Raw genomic sequence first — 16,763 nt, forward strand, 5'->3', positions numbered from 1 at the left:
GACTTGTCTAATCATGTTTTGATCTTGGCTATATTTGACTAAACCTTTGTAATATTTCTGAAAGTCTCCAGCACTTGATTTAATTAAAATGTCTGTGACGATTTATAAAGAAGAATGTCAATGGTCACAACATAAAGTCTTTTAAGTAGCCAATGTACATACAGGGGATATGCCCATCAATCCTTTTCTAAATCTGCCTTTTCTTTTCAAGTTGTGGGATGCTGGTGCACATCTAGCAGCCTTAGGGACAAGGTGGGAACTAGCCCTGGATAGGAGGCCAGTGTATTGCAGGGTATTCTCATGGACCTACCTATATTCATGCGTACTCAATCAATTTAGAGTTGCCATTTAACTTAATATGCACATCTATGGGACATGGGAGAAAATCTTAGCACCTAGAGAACACACTGGGCCAGAAACTGAACCCATGTTTTTGGGAGGTAGCGGTACTAACTACTGTGACACTATGCAGCCAACACAGATAAATGAATAATGCAAAGTAAGGTTATTTTAACTATACTATCAACATAATTTAAGTAAATAAATTGATTTTGAATATATCATTTTCTTAGAATGTATATTTCATGAGTATGTAACAGGTATAGTAGGAATTGAAAGAAATACATTCTGAATTCTTTGGTAATTTTTTAATTAATTGTTCCTAAAATACTATCTGATCTACATTTAAGTCATAATAAAAGACATATGCAATCTGAATAAAAACAGCCCATTTTCTAAATTGTAATATCTTGAATGAATTCTTCAATATTCAAAGTCAAGAGTGAACAAATTATGAGAACCTTTATGTATAGTAACAGATGGAACTTACTTTATTATAAATATGCTTCATAAACACTTCATATGATGGCTGATTATCCCTCTATAATAATAATAATAATAATAATAACATATTATATACTGTAGCACCTTATCATACATCTACATGCAACTCAAGGAACTTTCCACAGAGTAATCAACAACAACAATAAAGATATGTCATAGTTACTTGAATGTTATCATTGATAATTATTACAGTAATTTCTAACAAATGTTTGTATACTAAACAGTAAATCAACCTGGGCATCGTTAAACAAAATTTAAACACTAAAGAGAAAAAAAAATCTTCACTCTTATCAAAAACAGGTTCACGTTGTTTTGTAAGTAAAAGCCTTATACATAAAGATGGCAAAACAACAACCAAAACTAATTTACATATATATAAAATTATATATACTGTATATATCTACATTTGACTTAGGCTTGTGTACATAAGTGAAGACAGTTAGATGTTGTTGAATTCAGTGAATAGATACAAATAGCAGTTTCAGTTGACTAAGGATGTAGATGGAGTTCTTGATTCCTGATTGTGATTAGTTGACCAGCTGATATGGAGGACAGGAAAACAAAAATTTCTAAACTTGGGGCAATAAGAAAAAAATAAACCTCTGGAGGGCCATGGTGGAAGACAGAAGCGAACATTCAAATAGTTTAGTGTGATGGGAATCAGTCTGTGCATCATAGAAGCCAGAATGTCCTGGGCCTGCTGGTCTCCCACCCTCCACTGGGCACAGTGGATACAGTCAGCTGTAAAGATGTCCAAGGCCTCCCCATTTCCTAGATAGCTTTTCAGAATTATTTCAGAGCTGTAACTCTTCTAATTGTTTAAGTTGTGTTAAGTTGTGAACATCTTGCTTTAGATCATGCGACAGTATTTCAATAGGAATGAAGTCAGAAAAAAGACTCGCCCATTCTAAAATAAGGATTCTTTGTTTTTCTGACTTATATGAAGTTAAGATCACATTTTTAGCTACTTAATTAAAAAACACATGCAGGATTTTACAAAATTATGTTTACAACAGTATGCTTCAAAACTAGTATATGTCTTGAAAATGAATAAATAGAAAGCAATTATATTTGCATAACTCTCATATAAGAAGTAGTACTAAGGTGTTGTACTGTGTTAGCCATTATGAATGTAGTGAAAAGTCAAGCAAAATGACACCTTTTATTTGCTAACTAAAAAGATTACAATATGCAAGCTTTTGAGGCAACTCAGGCCCCTTCTTCAGGCAAGATGTAATACAAAAACTAGAGTTCCCTGTGTTTATATAGACACCAGGACAGATACGTAAGTTTGTGCGAAATTTACCCTTAACAAGTTTACAACTGTGTTCACAGCTTCAACCATCTCCGCTCCACTGCCGTGCCTGCAGACAGTGGTGACGTTGTTTTGAAAGACTCTATTCCATAAATGTAAAACCTTTGTGTTGTGTTTTCCTGGCACACAAATTAGAGATGTAGAAAGAAGAGCCCCAGGAGTCCTTGAGAAGCACAAGGACAGGACTATTGGGAATATTTTAGTCCACGTTGGCATGAATGACATCTGATATCGACAGTTAGAATGCCTGGGTATGGACTTCAGTCCCCTTATTTAGGCCACGAAGCAGAGGACCCCAGCTGCAAGAATCCAATGCTCTGTAGATCAGATGAAACCTACAGTTGACTGCTGGCCCTAAACATGGATGAAAACCTTCTGTGAGAGGAGAAACATCGGCTTCTTTGACAACTGGCACCTCTTCCAGAAGAGATTGCTTTTTTACAGAGGTGACAGCCTGCATTCAAACAGATTTGGTGCCTAGGTGCTCTTTCACAATATCTCAAAAGGTACTCTGTCTTTCTTGACTATGTATCTTTAGTCATAATGTTTACTATAATTCCATGTTAAGATGTGATTATTCTGTAGTTGGTTCACTTATAGATGTTCATTGTTTTAGAATTATAATAAAAGACCATTGTCTAACTAAGGAAAAACTCAGACAAAGTGGTATAAATGCAAATAACGTAATTACTATTTCACCTATAGACGTGCACTATAATAATAGGCTATTATTTAATAAAAATAAACACAAAGCAGCATAAACACAAATAACTTAATTACCACTTCAGCTGTGCCCTTCTGCATCCTTCAATGTGGCTTTACTAAATATTACAGCATAACCAGCAAGACATTGTATATTAATGATCTTATCAGTTATAGTAAAATCGACTTTCTTACATTAAGTGAAATGTGGCTCAGCTCTGATGGTGCAGCAGTGTTAATTGAAGCAGCACCTCCAAATTACAGCTTTGTTCTTTCGGTACTCCAAGACAAAAGAGCAGCGGTTTAGTGAATATTTACTCATGCAGACTTAACTGTAAAGATGCTGGTTTTAGTACTTTTGCATCTTTTAAGTATCTTGCCAGGCTTATTCATGGAGTGTCACAGTCTCTTGTATTGACCGTTTACAAATCTCCAAAACAGAATGCATCTTTTATCGAGGAATTCTCAGATGTAGTATCTATAATAATAATTTAGTATTCCTGTAATAATAACCCATAATAATAACAGGTTCCTAATTGTAGGTGATTTCAGTTTTCATGATGACCAATGTGACCCGAAAGAAACAGAATTCATAAACTTTCTGTGCTCTTAGTCAGCACATCAACTATCGCACAACTTAGGGAGGAGACACTCTGGATTTAGTGATTTCTTTAATTATTGATAGCATCTGATAACCCTGATGCTGGTGGCTCTCTGATCCAAAGTCTTAGCAATCAAAGTCTTAAAAATCAAAGTGGAGGTAAACAATTCAGGGGTAATCATTGTCTCTGACCTAAACTTTACATTGCATATTAACAAGATTACCAAGACTGCATTTTTCACTTAAGGAACAATACTAAATTTAGACCTTTTATAATACTAGAAGATGGCAAGAAATTAATTCACACTTTTGTTTTAAGTTGAATGGATTACTATAATGTACTCATAACAGGACTACCTAAGAAAGACATCAATTGGCTACAATTAGTGCAGAATGCAGCAGCAAGAATCTTAACTAGTAAGAAAAAATCTGAGCACATCACACTAGTCTTAGCGTTGTTACATTGGTCATCCATGTAATTTAGAACTGACTTTAAAATACTACTAATGGTGTATAAAGCCTTAAATAATCTGCACCCTCCTTTATTTTGGAGTGCCTGTCCCCCTATACTCTAAGTCGTAACCTTAGATCTTCTAATTGTGGTCTGCTTATAATTCCACAACCGACACTTAAAAAAATGGTAAGGCAGACTTTTGCTGTTATGCACCTAAAATCTGGAATACTTTACCAATAGACATTTACCAAGCTAATGCTGTGAAACGTTAACAAACTGTTAAGATCCCATTTTTTTAATTTGGCTTTTTCATAGATACATTTTATTTGTGGTCTTAGTAGACTAAATACAGTAGGCACATAATTACCAAACTATACAGGGATTTGCAATCTTTACTAAGCTCTACTTTTCTCTTCACCACCACCTGATCAAAGTTCCATGTAGCCACCTGTGACAGTAGAATGAAGGTGGTCCACGAGACCCAATGTATCGAGTCCTTTCAGACAAAGCCTGGAGACAATGAGGAACAACTTAAGAACATTTATGTTAGCTAGAATGTCCAATGAAGTTTGGCAGATGTTTTGGCCTTGGAACCCCTGCAGATTTTTTTTCCTCCTTTTTGTTTGTTTGTTTTTCTGTCCTCCCAGCCATGTGGCCTTATCACCATACCCATCTTTAGACACTTGCATCATAATACCGTATGCAAGAATGGTACTTTTCTACTAGTTGTATATCTGTTTCATAAGATCGCATAGATTTTTTTTTAATTTGTCACTTATTCATTCATATTCTTGCTTAATCTTATTTGTCTTTCTTTTCTTGTAAAGCACTTTGAGCTCCATTCTTTATTTGAAAATGTGCCATAGAAATATACATGTGGTTGTTGTTGTTGTTGGAAGGACTGATTGCTGCAAACACCTTGTACTCAAACTATGACATCTTTTTCTAATTTGTGTGTTCACTCAGGAGTCAAATAAACCATTCTGGAGCTTTGATAGTTCACAGCTCATATCTACAATACTGTCCTGCCTGACAAGTTCACATTCAAGAAGGACAAAAAACAATCAGAAAAATGTCATCACCCTTTGTGCTGTTGAGAATCATATGGATGGCACTTACCTGTTAATGGTCATGAGCATCTGACTTGGTCATCATATGTCTTAGTCACTCATGACAAAGCTGGAAAAAAAATCATAAAATCATAAAGGGTCGCTCACCAGTGTGCTCTTCTCTTGTGTGTCTCTCACAGCTCACAGTCTGCTAATTCATTCCAAATTTGTCACCAAATTGGACTTCTTGCCATTGTGAGCCTCTAGGGAGGGAGCAAGCAGTACAAAGTGAAATGAACGGCTCTCGTTCATCAGACATTTACACCATTTTAAAAATCAGAGCTCGGTAGTAATAAGCATAATTCTGTGTGAGGAACTGCTGAACAAAACATAAAAACCAGGAGTCAGCAGCTCTTCAAAACCTTCAAATGTTTAACAAATGTCTAGTCTGTTAAAGCCATGTCACAGAAGCAGAAAGCAACATGTCAAGACTGAGTGCCTGCAGCTTTAAGCGTGAAGCTGATGGGGTGTATGGTGGAAAACGTGGAAAAGTTTAGAGTTTATATGAGTGCCAGACAGTGACATCTTCTCAGCAACTGATCAAGATGTGATTTTTTGATCTTTAATGGCACAAAAAAGAAAGCAGGAGAGGTGGCTCAGCAGTCCATAGCAGACCAATGTCATAGTACAATATGGCTTCAACTAACCATTGATGAAAATAAGACTTTTAATGTACTGAATGAAACCACAAACATCTGACAGAATAATCTTTAATTTAATATTGTTTTTTGTATCAGTAAGGTGCTGCTGGAGTATGTGAATTTCCCCTTGGGATTAATAAAGTATCTATCTATCTATCTATCTATCTATCTATCTATCTATCTATCTATCTATCTATCTATCTATCTATCTATCTATCTATCTATCTATCTATCTATCATTGAACCCGAGGACAGCAGCTCACCAGGGGTCTTCCAAGAAGAGGTGTGTTTATTAAGTTGTTTCTTCAGTATGAAAGACCTTCATTTATACAGGCATTGCCACTGACTGCTAAAAGCAATGACAGTTAAATGAATTACCTATTAACAATGAGATGCTGTCGGATCACACGTGGTTTGAAAATGTCACCATATAAATCATTCCCAGGACCGACAATAAGGCAGATTGTTACAGAGGACACGTAAAATCATCCATGTACTTACTGTAACTGTTGGACATTGTAATAATGTAGAGATGTCCACTTTTATAGAGAGATGGAATCGAAAAAAAGTCTTGTAGTTTATTGATTGTGTTTTTTAAGTCGCACTACTGGTTTGTTGCATGGTTCTTAATGTACCTTGACAAATCTCAAAGAAGTATTGTGTCTGAAAAATAGCTGATAAGCAATTGCAAATAAAATATGTTACTTTAAGCTTTTCAAAGACTGGCTTACATGTTTGATTGAATTAAGTCATTTGTTTCAGCTCTTGAGTCAAGGATAATCTGCCGGCTCCCAAAGCTGTTTAAAATGTTAATTAAATTTTCCAATATTCTGACTTGTGATTAGTGCTCACATATTAAACACACTCAGACACTACAGGTTCTGCGATGGTTACAGGATTTTGATCTCTGCAGGACCACAAACCCTTCTCTCCAGCGCACTGTCAAGGTTGCAAGACTACACTGACACAGAGCTGGTTCAGGTGGTGACATGAGCAAGTACTCAGGAATCTGGTATAGGTGGAAAGGACCCTGGAAGAGAACCGCCAAAGAACCCAGTTCCTCAGGCAGGAGCCATAAGCGTGATGTAAAAGAAATTGTGATTCATCAGACCAGGCCACCTTCCTTCACTGCTCGATGGTCTACTTTTGACACTCATGTGCCCATTGTAGGTGCTTTTTGTGTTGACAGGGGTCAGCATGGGCATAGCAAGTCGCTGTGTGGTGTAACAAGTGATAGGCATTGTAGTCCTTACTCATAGGTACTTATGAGGACATGACCCTATGCGGAATACTAGCATGACAGGTGGTAGAGCATCACTCATACATACTGTAACTGTGTAGTAGGATCTGTGTATCTGGGTATCTTAATCTTAACATGCAAGAGTAGACCAATAAAACAAACCTGTCGAGTCTCACTCATCACTCAATAACAGAAATTTAAATGTACTAAATACACCTTCAAGCACATATGGAACATACCAGAGTGGACAAAACCTCATCCTACACATCAGTACAAAAAGGCTAAATAGGTATCTGTAAGCACACAGGCTTGAGGACAGATTAAACCAAAGCATGACAAAACAGAAATCTGCAAAGAGAAAAAGGGAAATTTTAAAACGTAGACAAAAGCAGGAATGAACGACTTCTCTGTATCTGATACGCAGGCTCCCTACGCTACCAAAATTCAGCTATCAAGGCACTTCACTGTAGGAACGGTAGGGATGCTCCGATCAGATTTTAGAGGCTGAAACCAATCACCAATTTCATGTTACTTGATTCGCTGATTCCGATTCCAATTTTTTTCTTTATCCCTAAAAAAACGATTTACGTATACTAATCTCCTGCATAACCAGACAAACAGAACTTATGTCCTATTTATAAGTTTATTTTTATTATTAAATTATAGACCACAGGTGTTAACTGTTCGTTTATTATTAGAAAAACGAAATTCTGTAGGCTTATTGCACAGTGACCATAAAATACTAATATAAAATTTCCTTAAAATACATACTTTAACTAATAAAATATGTACAAAAATATTTATGCATTATACATATAGCATATGCTGCTCTTTTTTTACGTTGCTGTAAGTTTGCTGCAAAAGAAACACTGGCCCAACTACTGTAATACCAGCGTAAAGGACCACTGCAATTAAATTACCTCAAAGCTTAGAAAAGCAGGGACTAAAAATATCAGTTTTTGTGATCTGCCTTTTTACCGATCACAGATTGAGTCTTTTTAATGAAAATCTGCCAATTTCAATCGGCAGCTGATCGATCGGAGCATCACCAAGGGAAGGTCACCAAGGCGGATACATCATACTAGGTTAGTGTGCAACTAAATCAGTGAAGAAGAGGTGGCCAGACAAGTCTGGGAGCTGAATCTCCTTTAGACCTCCAAAGAGGGATAACCAAGAAAATGAAATGAATCAATTTTTTTGGAGCTGGAAGCTTCTACTGCCACCAGCACCACACCCAAATGTCTAATACCTTGTCATGGTTAAGGGGCTTACAAGTCTTTCTGATCCTTAGAGTGAGGCTGGAAGGACCACCCATGCTGGTAAATTCAATTGGAAGTGTCCAGACTGCAGGTATGACACTATCTACTGTGACAGGAATGTTATAACCATGTTTAATACACAATAAGTGGAATTCATTGTCTTCTAGTTACCCAGAATAAAAAGGACATCATTTGCAAGGTAGATAGAGCCCCGTGTTTGAAAAGCTATTCACAGTCTCCTTGGCTACTCATTGTAACAGCAGCACTAGATCAAGTATGGCTTTCTCAGTGTCATGGGACTCACAGTCACACTCAGTGCACACCACAGAAGCACGGACACTTCAGACACAGTTAGCAATGAACCCACCAGGACACCATCCATCGAGAACTAAATACACTACTACACAAGCTGAGAGAGTACATTGAGAGAACAGTCATACAATACGAAGGGGCAGACACCACTGAGCATTCCCTTAAACTAAAAGCCACTGAACACAAACTGTCACTAACAAAACTCATTCACGGAAACATACTCCTACAACACACACAGACACACTCAAAACACTAACAGGTTGTGTAGACACTGAAACAGGAATAAAAATACGAACAACATCACACCAACCCAGGAAACCTACCTGGCAATAGCAAATATAAATAGATTACAGAACACATGAGCACAACTGCAAAGAAACCTTCATGTACAATATTTGACAATAAAGACACATGAAACATGAAAAGCACAATGAACATAAAGACACAAACACACAGATACACTGAAACAAAAACACATAGCTAAAACAGTACAAATCATGCACACTACGAAAATGCCATAATTTTTTTGGAAAACAATGAAATACTTGTCTGCAGACACATACTGACCTCCATAACAGTGGGACACCAGCACAGGACAACCTCCCACAGTTCTGGTCTACCCTCTGCTCTCATGATGTTCAGCAGCTTGGATCGAGGAGGAGCAATGTAGCATGTCCAGTTTATTGCCAAGGCACTTCACACAAGCCCCCTGAACAGATCTCGCAGGAATAAAGAGAACACAAAACTGGAAGGCTCCAGCATGGATGGAGTTTGCAAGTTCTGGGTTCAGAGGTTCGCCACTTGCAGAGAAACAGATGAACATTACACCCAATCCATAGGACACACCAGGTTTTAGTCTTCTTAGCATTATGCTTACCCACCTAAAAAATGAGTCAACAGCTTTGAAATCTGCAAAAGAACAACATTTATTTCCATAGCACATCTTCATACAAGTAATGCGTTCAAATTACTCTAACATTTGTCAAAAAATAGTTACAAAGAAAAACAAAATCAGATAAGCATAGAAACACAAATTGTATACAAAAAACTAATAATGCACTCTTGCAAAGACATTTAACAAAAAAAAAGTCCTTAATTTTAGAATTGTTTAAGATTTGAAATTATGGTCCAATAACAATTACAGATGACCAGGGTGAACAGAAAAAAATAAAGTTTAGTTAAGCTGGAAGGGAAAAAAAACACCATACACACAAATATGCAGGGATTCAAAGGGGGGCCAAATGACCATCTAGCCTTAACTGCCCATTCTACTTTTTCCAAATCTTCTTAAGTTGTTACTAATTGGCTTTTAGGCCTCATCTTCAAGGATTCAGTGCAGGGGGGCTTGTGGCAGGTTGGCATATCTACTTTCATTCAGTTGTTACAGGTGGCTGCACAGGACTGCATTTCTCCATTTGTAAAGTGTTCCAGAGTGTTGGTGTATAACAGCAAAAGGTCACCTCGTCACTTTTTATACTCGATTCTTGAAATAATCAGCAGACAACTATTAGATGATCTAAGGGTATAAGAGGGAATGTAGGGGGGCAGGTACTCCAAAGTATAAGAAGGATCATAGATTATTTAAGGCTTTATATACCATAAGTTGTATTTTAAAGTCAGTTCTAAAGGACATGGGTAACCAATGAACTGATGCTAACACTGGTAAGAGGTGCTCAGATTTTCTTTTTCTCTGGCTACAATTCTTGTTGCTGCATTCTGAATTCACTGCAGTCACGTTCTCTCTATTAGGTAGGCCAGTTAGGAGTGCATTACTGCAATCTAGCTGACTAAGAACAAAAACGTGATTTAATTTCTAAGTATCTTGCATGGGTTCTAAAAGGTCTAACTTTTGCAATGTTCCTTAAATAGAAAAATGCACTCCTATTAATCTGGTTAATATGCAATTTAAAAATATGGTCAAAATCCAAGATTACACCTAAATATTTTACTTGTGCCTCGGTGTTTAATCATATGGGATCAAGTTTATTTCTAACTCCCTCATTATTACCATTTTTAAAAATGACTAGGATTTCATTTTTTTCATTATTTATTTTCTTAAACTAAATACTCATCCATTCAGAAACACTAGACACACATTAAGTGAGCAAGCATCAGGGTCAGGTACTACAGATAAATAAACCTGTGAGTCCCCTGCATAGCTCTAGTAGCTCACCTTCTGTTTTTAGATAATTTGCACTAAAGGGAGTGTTTAGATTAGAAATAAAAGCAGGCCCAGAATAGACCCTTGTGGTACTCTATATACAATGTCATGGGCCTCTGAACTACAATCACCACAACTAACAAAGAATTTTATACCCGTCAAATGAGACAAAACCAATTTGAGATGGTGCCATACTTCTCTAGCGCCTTCAACACCATCCAACCTCTGCTCCTTAGGGACAAGCTGACAGAGATGGGGGTAGATTCATACCTAGTGGCATGGATCATGGACTATCTTACAAACAGACCTCAGTATGTGCAGGTCCGACATTGTGGTCAGCAACACAGGAGCGCTGCAGGGGACTGTGCTTTCTCCGGTCCTGTTCAGCCTATATACATTGGACTTCCAATACAACTCGGAGTCCTGCCACGTGCAAAAGTTCGCTGACAACACTGCTATCATGGGCTGCATCAGGAGTGGGCAGGAGGAGGAGTATAGGAACCTCGTCAAGGACTTTGTTAAATGGTGCGACTCAAACCACCTACACCTGAACACCAGCAAAACCAAGGAGCTGGTGATGGATTTTAGGAGGCCCAGACCCCTCATGGACCCCGTGATCGTCAGAGGTGACTGTGTGCAGAGGGTGGAGACCTAGAAATACCTGGGAGTGCAGCTGTTTGATAAATGGGACTGGACTGCCAACACTGATTCTCTGTGCAAGAGAGGACAGAGCCGGCTATACTTCCTTAGAAGACTGGCGTCCTTCAACATCTGCAATAAGATGCTGCAGATGTTCTATCAGACGGTTGTGGCGAGCACCCTCTTCTACGCGGTGGTGTGCTGGGGAGGCAGCATTAAGAAGAAGGACGCCTCATGCCTGGACAAACTGGTGAGGAAGGCAGGCTCTATTGTAGGCATGGAGCTGGACAGTTTGACATCTGTGGCGGAGCGACGGGTGCTCAGCAGGCTCCTATCAATTATAGAGAATCCACTGCATCCACTAAACAGTGTCATCTCCAGACAGAGGAGCAGCTTTAGTGACAGACTGCTGTCACTGTCCTGCTCCAATGACAGACTGAGGAGATCGTTCCTCCCCCAAACTATGCGACTCTTCAATTCCACCCAGGGGGGTAAACGTTAACCTTATTCAAAGTTATTGTCTATTTTTACCTGCATTTTTATTACTCTTTAATTTAATATTGTTTTTTTGTATCAGTATGCTGCTGCTGGAGTATGTGAATTTCCCCTTCGGATGAATAAAGTATCCTATCTATCTATCTATCTATCTATCTATCTATCTATCTATCTATCTATCTATCTATCTATCTATCTATCTATCTATCTATCTATCTATCTATCTATCTATCTATCTATCTATCTATCTACAGGCCCATTCTTTGACTAAGATGATTTAGAAGAATACAGTGGTCTGTGGTGACAAAAGTTATGCTCAGGTCTAGCAGAACAAGAACAGATCCATGGCCTCCATCATCAACCTACAGGTCATTTACAATTTTAACCAGTGCAGTTTCTCTACTATGACTTGTTCTAAAAATCTGACAGAAACTTTCACATTTTTGTTTCATTTGTCAAACTTACTACGCTTTTTCAAATAGTCCTTTAATTGTAAAGCGCATCATAATTAGTTATTATGAATACATAGCTCAAGAAGAGCTCAATGAAAGATGGATTATAGACCTCTGAAATGTTAACAGTAAATACAAGAGACTGAGTCACTCCTTGAAAAACTAAGACATGATCCTCTAAGAACATAAAACAAAGGTGAGCATCTCTACAGTTTAAATGACTTGAGAAAACACATTTATTTTGGTGAACTGAAAGAATAAAACTAATTTGTAGGCACTGCTTCACTTAACGCTGCTGCACAGTCACTACTCAGCCACATTCTACCCAATGCAAGAAAGTCTGTTTTCCTATCACTAATAAGATTGTTAATGTAAAAAGTCTGAGTGGTTAATGCTCTAATATTTAGTAAAGCCATATTTAAGGGCTCAGAAGAGCACGGAATGTACCAGAGTGTTAGCTGCCTCTTCAAGATGCCCCAAGTTATTCATAATTATCCTGCCCTTTAGGCAGACTGGTGCATTACCATAGCACTGACAGAGAGCACATCCACAGATGAAGTCACTGCAGGATGGTCAAATCCTAACAGAGGTTTATACTCTAGCTGTGCAGATTGTTTAAAATCCGCATCACCATCATCTTCAAATTCAACGTGTCTTTTTTTGAGGAATTCTCTGACTTAACGTCAATTTTAATTACGAACTATGACACACTCTTAATAGTTGGCGACTTTAACTTTCATATAGATAATCAGTGTGACCAAAAAGTAAAAGAATTTATGAACCTCCTGGACTCTTTTGATTTGAGACAGCTCATTTATCAGCCTACACATAAAGCAGGTCATACGTTAGACTTAATGATTACTAAAGGACTAAAAGTTGATATAAAGCAAGTCATTGATACGGGTCTATCAGACCATTTTCTTCTACTTTTTAATATAGAAATAATGATAAAAAACACTCATGAGAAGCATATTGTTAAAAAACGCTTCTTTGACTCATCAGCAGCTTTAAAACTTACAAACATTCTAAGCAATCAGTCCGTTTATAGTGCCAACTATAATAGCGAGGATAATGTAAATAATAAGGTGGAAAGATTTAATACTAAGGTGAGAGCTGCTGTTGACATAGTTGCACCTGAAAAGACAGTTAAAAAATCTTCTAGCATTGTTATACCATGGAAGACCCAAAGAGGGTCTGATTCAAAGAGAGCATGCCGTAGAGCTGAGCGTAAATGGAGGAAGACTAAACTAACTATCCACTATGAAATATTAAAAGTTAAAATAACAGAATACAATAACACAGTCCGTCTTGAGAGGCGCTGCTATTTCTCTAAGATTATAAATAACAATGCTAGTAATCCCAGTCTTATTCTCAATGATTGATCATCTGTTAAACCCAAGTAACTCAAAGGAATGCCTCCTAAGTACTTCCAGTAAAACCTGTGAGGCTATCGCTGTATTTTTCAATCAAAAAATTAATGATATTCGAAATAACATAGTATATCTCCCCAACACTAAGGATCCTCCTAAACCCCAGTATTCCGTTATAAACAAATTGAACTCTTTCACTAGGATAGATTTACCTGATTTACATAAAATAATTTCTTAAATGAAACCCTCCACCTGCGTCCTTGACCCAATACCAACAAATTTTTTCAAAGAAGTATCGGGCGTGCTAATTGATAATGTTCTTGACATAGTAAATTCGTCATTAGATACGGGGGTCTTCCCAGACTGTCTTAAGACTGCTGTAGTTAAACCCCTACTTAAGAAAAATAATCTCGACCCCTCTGCTCTTGAAAATTTTAGACCCATCTCTAACCTGCCTTTCTTAAGTAAAATTTTAGAGAAGGCAGTCATTATGCAGTTAAATGAGCACCTCAATAAACATGCTATTCTTGATAAATTTCAGTCAGGTTTTAGAACAAATCACAGCACAGAAACTGCACTTGTTAAAGTAGTAAATGATTTGCGGGTAAATGCAGACAGAGGCCATTTATCTGTTCTTATCCTCTCAGATCTGCGTGCCGCATTTGACACCATTGATCAAAATATTCTTAAAAATTGCCTTAGTCAGTGGGTGGGCCTCTTTGGCAGTGTCTTAAATTGGTTTGAATCCTACCTGGGAGGGAGAAAATTCTTTGTCAGTTGTGGTAATTACAACTCAAAGACACATGATATCCTATATGGTGTTCCACAAGGCTCTATCCTGGGCCCGCTGCTCTTCTCAATCTACATGCTTCCATTAGGTCAGATTATCTCAGGGCACAATGTGAGCTACCACAGCTATGCTGATGACACACAACTGTATTTATCAATTGCACCTGATGACCCCAAATCTCTTGATTCACTAACACAATGTCAGACTTGTATTTCAGAATGGATGAATAGTAACTTTCTCAAGTTAAATAAAGAGAAAACTGAAATCTTAGTGATTGGCAATAATGGATACAATGAGGCTATTAGAAATAAACTGGAAGCATTAGGATTAAAAGTCAAAACGGAGGTAAAAAGCTTAGGGGTAACTGTTGACTGTAATCAAAATTTTAAATCGCATATTAATCAGATCACTAGGACAGCATTTTTTCACTTAAGAAACATAGCAAAAGTTAGACCTCTTATATCACTGAAAGATGCTGTGAAATTAGTTCATGCGTTTGTTTTCAGTCGACTAGATTACTGTAACGCACTCCTCTCAGGACTACCCAAAAAAGACATAAATCGTTTGCAACTAGTGCAGAATGCAGCTGCTAGAATCCTTACCAGGAAAAGAAAATCCGAGCACATCTCTCCAGTTTTGATGTCACTACACTGGTTACCTGTGTCATTCAGGATTGACTTTAAAATTTTGCTTATGGTTTATAAAGCCTTAAATAATCTCGCCCCATCCTATATATCGGAATGTCTGATGTCTTATATTCCAAATCGCAACCTCAGATCCTCAACTGAGTATCTCCTTAGAATTCCAAGAGCAAAACTTAAAAGAAGTGGTGAGGCGGCCTTCTGCTGTTATGCACCTAAAATCTGGAATAGCCTGCCAGTAGGAATTCGCCAGGCTAATACAGTGGAACACTTTAAAAAACTACTGAAAACACATTACTTTAACATGGCCTTCTCATAACTTCACTGTAATTTAATCCTGATACTCTGTATATCCAATTAATTATAATAACTATTCATGGTGGCTCTAAAATCTGTACTAACCCCTGCTTTCTCTTCTGTTTCCTTTTCCGGTGTCCTTTTGGTGGTGGCGCAAGCCACCACCATCTACTCTAAGTACCATGATGTTCCAAAAATGATGGATGGATTAAAAGCCAGAAGTCTATATGACCATCAGCATCAAGTGACTCCCTGAGAACCGTAACTACAAAGAGGACTATTTCATTTATGTTAGGTAGAATGCCCAGAGGGGACTGGGCGGTCTCGTGGCCTGGAACCCCTACAGATTTTATTTTTTCCTCCAGCTTTCTGGAGTTTTTTTTTTTGTTTTTTCTGTCCACCCTGGCCATCGGACCTTACTCCTTTTCTATGTTAACTAATGTTGCCTTATTTTAATTTCTTATTTTGAATTTTAATTTTCTTTTCTTCATTATATAAAGCACTTTGAGCTACTTTTTGTATGAAAATGTGCTATATAAATAAATGTTGTTGTTGTTGTTGTTCACTCTTAACACTGAATGAATGACTTGTTTAGAACATTAAGACAGTCTACAGGTACACAAGAACAGGCCATTGAAACAATGTAAGGTCAGTTTATAAGTCACGGGTCTGGCATTAGTTCACCAGACGATGACAGGAATATCGATTAGACTGTGGACACGAGTCCCTCACCATATACCATTTTTAAGGCATTTATTGGTTACACGTGACTTAATAAAAAACATTTGTTTAGACAATTCAAATTTAGCCAAGTTGGTAACTAAACTAATCTATATATATGAAATTCTTTTCGCGTTTGAAACGGAAATTACGTATGACCACACGATAGGGAAATTACCTATGACCACAGAACATATTATAATACAGGAACTAGCCAGGCGTGTTCTGACAGAGAAGTTTTATTTATTCGTCCACGTGACTGTCGATGAAACTGCCACATTGTAACTTTTTTTTAGTTGGCAGTACTTGATAGTAGAAGAGATGAGGAAAACAGCTTTGCGTCTTTCTACTTTTTAACTGTGCTGTAAACAATGTGAAGACGAGACCGCCTTCAGCTGCGAGGGGTCGTGAGAACAAAGTGGATGCTGGGAGGCGCGGAATGTTGGGCTGCTCCGTCGAGTCGAGAGCTTCGCAGTTTCGGGCAGCGTCCTCTCTTCTCGCACTGTTTGTGACACTTCAAGTCCCCCGTCGGCTCCTGGGAGAGTGGAAATCTTTGCGAATAAGTGTAATCGGCGCCATCGAAGCAGGACTCTGTAAATTGCCCTGCACAACTACTTACTGTCCCTTAAGGTAAGTTTGGGTCACTAAAACCCCACAACATACAAGGTTGCTTTTGTGATTAATTATTTTAACAAGTAAATCACAGGCATGTAGTGCAAGGT

The sequence above is a fragment of the Erpetoichthys calabaricus genome, chromosome 10 (assembly GCF_900747795.2).
Source record: "Erpetoichthys calabaricus chromosome 10, fErpCal1.3, whole genome shotgun sequence".
Lineage (NCBI taxonomy): Eukaryota > Metazoa > Chordata > Cladistia > Polypteriformes > Polypteridae > Erpetoichthys > Erpetoichthys calabaricus.